This window comes from Belonocnema kinseyi, chromosome 10 (genome assembly GCF_010883055.1).
Source record: "Belonocnema kinseyi isolate 2016_QV_RU_SX_M_011 chromosome 10, B_treatae_v1, whole genome shotgun sequence".
NCBI lineage: Eukaryota > Metazoa > Arthropoda > Insecta > Hymenoptera > Cynipidae > Belonocnema > Belonocnema kinseyi.
In genome coordinates this window covers 59063931-59071657 of record NC_046666.1, presented here as the reverse complement: position 1 = coordinate 59071657, position 7727 = coordinate 59063931, and the positions used below count along the sequence as shown (strand labels likewise).

Here is a 7727-nt window from a genome sequence, read left to right as displayed (position 1 = left end):
ACCATATAATTAAAATTAGTTTAATTTTTCTTTCATAATTGATAAAAAAAACACCTAAAACACAAAAAATTGGTCTTTTGCCTGTCAGATATTTGCAAACGACGCACTTACTGCAGTCGTTTGTGGATATTTCTTAAGATGTTTTTAAGGTTATGATACTTCTATTATGCACCATTTTTGACCCGACTGGGTCCCGGTAGGAACTCGGTCAGATCCCGACCGGGCAATTAACAAAATATTATCCCGGTTTGACCTGGTGAGATTCTGGCCAGAAACATTCTTCTGGTCGGGTCAAACCGGGCAATTTCTACACGGGTATTTCTTTTTTCATTAAAAAGCCTACTATACTTCTTTCGGACTAGGCAAAACATACCTCTTTTTATTTCAGAAGTATAGTATTGAATGTTAAGTTCAGAGTTACTCTTTTCTCGTTAAAAATATTACTATTTGATCAAAAATTCAACACTTTTCTTGAGCATTCATCTTTTTTATAGAAATTCCGTCCATTTGGATTAAAAATTCACATTTTATGTTTGGAATTTATTTTATTTTATTTAAAAAGTCTACTGTTATATTTTGGGTTTGAAATGTTTCTCCTTTGGTAAAAAATTCAACTGTTTTATTTAAAATTTATCTTTTTGGACAGAAAATTGTTAATTTTTGATAGAAAATTAATCTTTTTGTAAACAAATCGTGTTTTTTGTTTAGAAGTGAATTCTTTTTCATTGGAAAGTCCAAATAGTATTTTATATTTAGTTCAAAATTAATCTCTTTTTGATAGAAATTCTACTATTTGGTTGAAAATTAAATTATTTTGTTAAATATTCTACTAATTTCTCAGTCATATTTTTTGGTTTAAAATTAATGTTTGTTATGGTTGGAAGTTAATTTTTTTGAATTGAAAAGCCTATCATAATATTGTTGACCAGAATTAATCTTTTTTTGATAAAAATTCATCTATTTGGTTAAAAATTTAACTATTTGGCCAAAAATGTCTTAAAAAGTCGTATCTTTAAAATAAGAGTCGTATATTTTAAATAAAACTTAACTCATTTTAATTAAAAAGTCTACTATGTCCTTTCAGATTAAAAATTTGGCTTTTGTTAGAAGGGTCATTTTTGTTCTGGAAAATTAATCCTTTTTGTTAAAAATTGATCTTTTGTGGTCGAAAGTTAATTATTTTTAATTCAAATGTCCACTATTATGTTTTTGATCCATAATTAATTTCTTCTGGTTAAAGATTCTATTTTCTTCAAAAATTCATTATTTTCTTGAAAATTTGATTATTGTTTGAAAAAGTCAACCTTTCAGGTTGAAAATCCAGGTATTTTGTATTGAATTTGATTTATTTTTAGATTATAAATTTGATTATTTGGTTGAAGATTCATCTTTGTAGGTTGAAAATTAAACTTTTTTTTTGAGAAGTTTATCTGTTTTGCCTGAGAGTGACAATATTTGGTTGTAAATGCAACCTTTCGGTTAAAAATCAAACTTTTGTTTGAAAATCATACTATTTTATGGAAAATTCGTTTTTCTCGCTTGAAATTAACTTTTTTGTTTGTAAGTTTCACTTTTTGAAATTAAAAGTGAAATGTTTTTAAAAGTATTCGACTTTTTAGCTAGAAAACTCAACTCATTTCGAATTTAAGTCATTGGAACATGATAACTACATTAATGTTAAAAAAATATATTGTTCCCTATTACTCCCCTATTTTCTTGAAAAATCACGCTATTTTTCCTGTTTTTAGAACATTGCGGTCTGCGAATTCGGAAATATTCTTAACAGTAATTTACATTATATATTTTACCTTGGAGTTCTAAAAGGTTTAATTATTCTTAAAATTTATATACGAAGGCAATTAGTATTGAATAACTTCACCTGACCCTAAAACCAACCATTAACATCCGCAATTTTTACAAAAATTATTATAAATGTTTAAAATGAAGCCGGGAAATACCCTGAATTTTTTTAAAGTTTCAGTGGCACCCTGAAATGTCAAGATGATTGATAAATTACTAGACTGACAGTAATTTAATTTATTACAGTTTTTTCGTTTATTTAATTATTATCCTAGTAGATTATATAACATTACATTCTAAAACGTAGTAATTTCTTTAAACTGCATCACAGAATACGATTTCGAAAAAAATGTGTTTGCTAATGTTTTCTCCTTGTTCTGAACCATCGCTTAATCCCAAATTTTGCTCTTATAGAATGAAAACGGGGGAATACTAGTGATTTGGAATCGGAAGTCGAGTTCTTTAGACCTAAAGTGCAAGAATTGAGTAAAATTGTAATGTCTACCACTCTCTTCAATTCAATAGCGAGAATGAAGACGTAATGACACTTTGCAGTCGAACGTGCTCCTTCATCTCCCCCATTTCTCTCTTTTTCATCCCACCTCAACTTTTTTCTCTCTTTTTCGTGCTATCGTAACTGGCGGATTCCATTTCGAAATTTCCCTTGAGCTCCCACATCGGAACATTTTCCTCCGGCTTTTACTCGATTCCTCGGGTTTCGAAATCCACTTGCCGGACCATCGCTCCCAAACTTTTCCTTCTCCTTTTCCATCTTTTCCATCTCCTGTCCTTTGCTTTTACGCGTTACTTACCATTCCGACCCTCAAACTTCCCTTCATCTATCGAGAGAAGTGCATTTTCGAAAAAAAATTATTTTCCTTAACTGTTTTATCGAGGGCAATTCACTCCCATTTAAAACGTTAACAGGGCTTTATATATCTTGTTTTTAAGTTTGATCGGAACAGTTTTTCAAATTACCCGTCAATGGGTAATCCAATATTAATTTTTGTCCGAAATTGGAATTATATTATTTGGGACTACAATGATTAGAGATAGTCGCAAATAGAGAAGAGCCTGAATGGGACTTCATTTTCATTTAAATCTCCCGCTGCTAAAAGAGAATCGACTGGCACGAAATTCAAATTGAGGGATCAGGAAATAGTATAAAAATGAAGTTTTAATGTATGCACATTTTAATTGATTGATTTATTGACGAATCATCTTTGATAAGTTTTATAATTAGTGACATATTTATCAGAAAGATTGGTTACAGCGTATAAATTGTAAATATTCTACAAAATTTAGTTTCCCAACTAGCATTATATCTAAATTTAAGTTCAGTTTAAATATAAACAGATTTGATTTTTTATGATTATATAAGCACAATGAAAATCTTAAATGTGGGTGGTCAGAAAAAGTAATTCGAAATTTAATTAATGTTAGTATGTAAAAAAAGTACTTTATGAAAAGGTACGTTATTCTGCTATTTGAAATTCTTCACACTTATTGCTAATTATACAGTGGAAAATTTAAACCAAGTGCTTTAAAAGGGTTCAAGGGATTTCAAAATATCTCAAACGATTTGAAAGTTGGTACGTCATTTTGAAGGATTTCAAGGAATTTTTAAGATTTCAATAATTTAGAGCGATTTCACTGAATTATAAAGATTGAAGGATTTTTAAAAAGAATTACAGAAAGTTTAAAGAGGTATAAAAAGTTTTAAAGGATTTCGAAATATTTCCAAGGGTCTGAAATATTTTAGGGTCTTTCAAAAGATTCAAAGAAATTTTTAAAAATTTGAAAATTTAGTGGTATTCCAAAGAATTTGAAAGATTTTAAGTTATTTCTAAAAGTTTTAAATAATTATAAAGGGCCTTAAAAATTTGCAAGGGATTTTTAAATATTTCAAAGGATTTCAAATATTTTAAGGTATTTCATGAGATTCCCAAGTATTTTTAAGAGCTTAAAAAACTTTCAAGCCATTTCGAAAGATTTCAAATCATTTTAAATATATCAAGAATTTTTTTTATTATTTTAATATTTATTATTTTAATAAATTTTCCAGAATTTCAGGAAGTATAAAATTTCATGGCATTTTATAATATTTTTATTGATTTAAAAGAGTGTATTCACGAGAAGTGGAGGATTTGGTAGGTTTTTAAGGTTTGAAGAGATATTCAAATATTCTTTTCATTTAATTAAAAATTCACCCTGAATTCTTCTTAATTTTCCCTAAATTCTTTTGAACCGTTTTGAATTCTTTGGAATTCTTTTGTTAGAAATTAATCACTTTTAGTTACTTGTTTACTTTTTTCAACAAAATTAGGCTGCGGCAACCCTGAGAATAACCAATTAAAAGTGTGGAAATAAAAAATTGTTTTCCCAGTTATAAAAAATTCTATATAAAAATGTTACAATATTAGAATTTTGACCCTTAAATATTATTGATAGGGAAAATGGAAAATTAGTTGTTGAAAAAAACAGGGTAAATTCATAATTTTAATAAAGAATTTTTGTGTAAAATCTGAATAACATTGAAATTTGATCAAATATAATCCTTTTTCAAATTATTTTCGTCTTAACTCAGAGAGTTAATGACAAAAAATGAAAAAGAGCAGATCTACATTTAAATTTCGCGCTCTTGAGATGCGATGCTGTTCTACTGGCGGAAAGTTCAAAACGATAAAGTAGAAAATTCTACTTAAGTCAAGTACCTTATTAGAATAATGAGTCTTTTATTAGATATGTTACCGGTCTATCATCATCGACATCTTGCATATACTTTTTGCTCAATTTGTAAAATAAATGAACCTTAACTAACGTAAGTTAAAATTTAATTTTATCTTCAAGCAAATGAAAAGAAAATGTAAAAAGTGGACAAGATTTTATTTCCCTGGATTGGCAATCATTTGGCGAATTGGTTTTTATCGTATCTTGTATGGCTAATGCCAATTTAAATAGCTAAATGCAGTTCGCGTGTACCAGTTAGAGTTATTTCGATGAAGTAACAAGTACACGACGATTGACGATTGCGTCGTTTCCTCTTTCATCTTGTTCGGCGAGTTTCCTTTTACTCGTCCGATTTGTTTTTACATCGCGGAATGCGATAATTTCTTGCGTAGCGCGTGCTTGTCCCTCATTTTATCAACATTTAATGCTAATCGACTATACAAAGTTGGGTAATTAACTTTTCTGCATAATTACTTTTTTCAATTAACTTCCCAAACTAAGCTTTTGTAACTGAACTTTTTAATTATAATTCTAGGTGCCTTAAACAATTTAACTGCATTATACTTTCACAAAGCGCAGGGTGATCGGGAGCGAGGTCCTCACTAAGCGCCCGGTACGGTTAAGAAACGCCCCTAAGGCTTGGCGGGAAATATCTGTGAAACGTTTTATTGGATTATTTAAGTATCGTCTCGCGCACGCGCATCTAATGCCTCGCTCAAGGCGTTCACCAAATTTAAAGGTAAGGGAAGTTGAGGCACTTGGTAAGAAATGGCACTGTTAAAACATGAACTTTGTGAGTCTTTGTGATTAGTAGAAAATATATATTTTTAATAAATTAAGCACATTGCTCATACGTTTAAATGTTTAAAATATATGAATATATCAGAAAATACTTCTCACAATATATGCTATAAAAACAGTACAAATAAATATTTGTTTATCTTGAACTACTAACGGCATAGTATTAAATTAAGAGTTGTCCACTCTTAAAATCCCTTGAAACTTGAAATATTTGCAAAAACTTCGACAATCCTTAAATAGTTTTATAGTATTTTAGGAAATCTAGAAATCTATTAAAATCCTTCGTAATCTTTTGAAAAAACTTAAATTTAGAAATTTTTTAATATCCTTTGAAATTTTTAAAGTTACTTTTAATTGTTTTCGAATTGCTGTGTCTTGAACTATTTTGAAATACTTCCAAAACCCCTAAAAACATTTTTAAAAACTTTGCAAGTTATTTTGTTGTTTAAATAACTGATTTCCAGTTAAAAACGATAAGATAACATATTATGTTTCAAATGAGGTAACTATTTTTTCAAATCCAATTTTTATTAAAGATATAAATTTTCGATAAAAAACACTGTTATTACATTTGCTTAAAGTGGTAAATCTTCTTTGTACCCTGTCATTTTTTTTCTCTAATTTACCATAAAAAATATTCAAATAAGCTAAAACTGTTCAAAAATTGTAAATCTTCTTTGAATCGATACCGATGTCCCGTGAAAAACGTGAGTATAACCTATTATTCGGAAAATCCTGAATAACCAATTTACGGCGAAACGCGTTAAGATATCTTCAATTTCTTCCAAAAATTGAAAATATTCTCTGAAATTCATACCAATTTTTGACGAAAAATAGTTAGCATAAACCTGCAAATGTACAAAAGCGTTTAATTTTATTTCAAATATTCTTACTTTTCAACAAAAATACCGATTTTCTGTGAAAAACGATCAAATAACGCAAAATTTCAAAAATTAGAAGCTAATAATTTGTTATTAAAAATAAGAAAAAGACATATCTAACTAAAAATTGTTTAAAAATTGTAAATCTTTTTGATGTAACGATCTTTGTTTAAAAATGTACATGCTTCCTTAAAAATACTCATTTCCAGCGAAATATATATAATGTTTTCAAATAGTTTATTGAACTTATCAAAAAAACGTTATTTAATGATATAACAATATTAAAAAGCACGGATGTTTTTTAATGCGCACAGGGGTTTCTAAGATTTTTCTTATTGAAAGGGATTTTTACAGTTAATATTCAAATTTAAGATACCAAAAAACTTTAAGCGATGCAGAAGAATGATTGCGAATCATTAAAAATTAGATCGCATTTAAATATTAATATCGACAAGACCTAAATATCTATGGCTTATTCGGAGTCTCATGTCTGGATTTAAATAGTCCAATAGTGGCACCGATTGAGATAACGAAGTGTTCGAATGAATATTCTCGTCCGAGCGAATATAATGGCCAAGCGCGCAACACGTCCGCGTTTCTAGACGGAAATCCATTAGAAACGTCCGCGTCCACATCTGGACGATGAAATTTCGAGAGTCCCTAGCCACCACGTGGAATACCCACCTTCCGCTTTCGGACTAGCCGTCTCTTGAGACGAATAACCCATCGGAATCGTGATTCCATCCCTAATAATTCAAGATTCCCATCGACTAAACGTCCATCTCTATTAATCTGTTTCAGAACCACACCACTGACCACCACACCCGACGTGAAGGAATGCTTACGCTTTTAAATCATGTAGCCCCTGGTGAGTAAAACTAAATTCAGTCTTATTTCAAAGAATTACATTTTCTTTCTACCTACAGCGTCAAAATCACTAAAAATTGTATAAATGTTGTTTTCTACATTTGAATTTGCCGCCTCTTTTTAATGGCGCAAAATTCAAACTGTTTAATTGAAATTGACACGTGACGGATAATACAGAGTGAATGTAGGCCAGGGAAAACTTTGAAATCAGCGAAAAGTTCATGGAGAATAGACATAAGGAGCCTAAAGTCCTGTACATTGACTTCACAAAAAACGAGCATTTTTCTGTCGAAATGCTAGATCTTCCCGAGCGCGGCGCTGGTTTGGCACGAGTGCGGATGACCGCTGTCATGGTTTCGTGTAAATATAACCTCAAGGCTCGAACAAAAAGACAAAATTCGTAAATCTTTGATTTAATTTCTTTGAGCCATGGAAAGATTATTGGAATATAAAAACGGCTACATTTAAGTGAAAGTTTGGTACCAGTTCTGTGATGCGTAAGCCATACAAGGTTTAATACTAATAAGTTATATACTTATTTTTCATATCGCGGAAAGAATGGTTAGAATGTGTGAATGAGACCCTACTTAGAAGAGACATAAGAAGTCACAGAAACACGAGAGCCTGCATGAAAAAATGCATGGACAT

General features: G+C 29.9%; 1 long non-coding RNA gene across 1 annotated transcript in view; it reads left to right on the top strand.

Moving 5' to 3' along the window:
* LOC117182146 overlaps positions 1-7093 on the top strand; it is a 219068-nt gene extending 211975 nt beyond the window's left edge. Inside the window, exon 3 of the long non-coding RNA XR_004468275.1 lies at positions 7014-7093. This is a non-coding gene — a long non-coding RNA (uncharacterized LOC117182146). The remainder of the gene's footprint in view (positions 1-7013) is intronic.
* Positions 7094-7727: the final 634 nt, after the last annotated feature.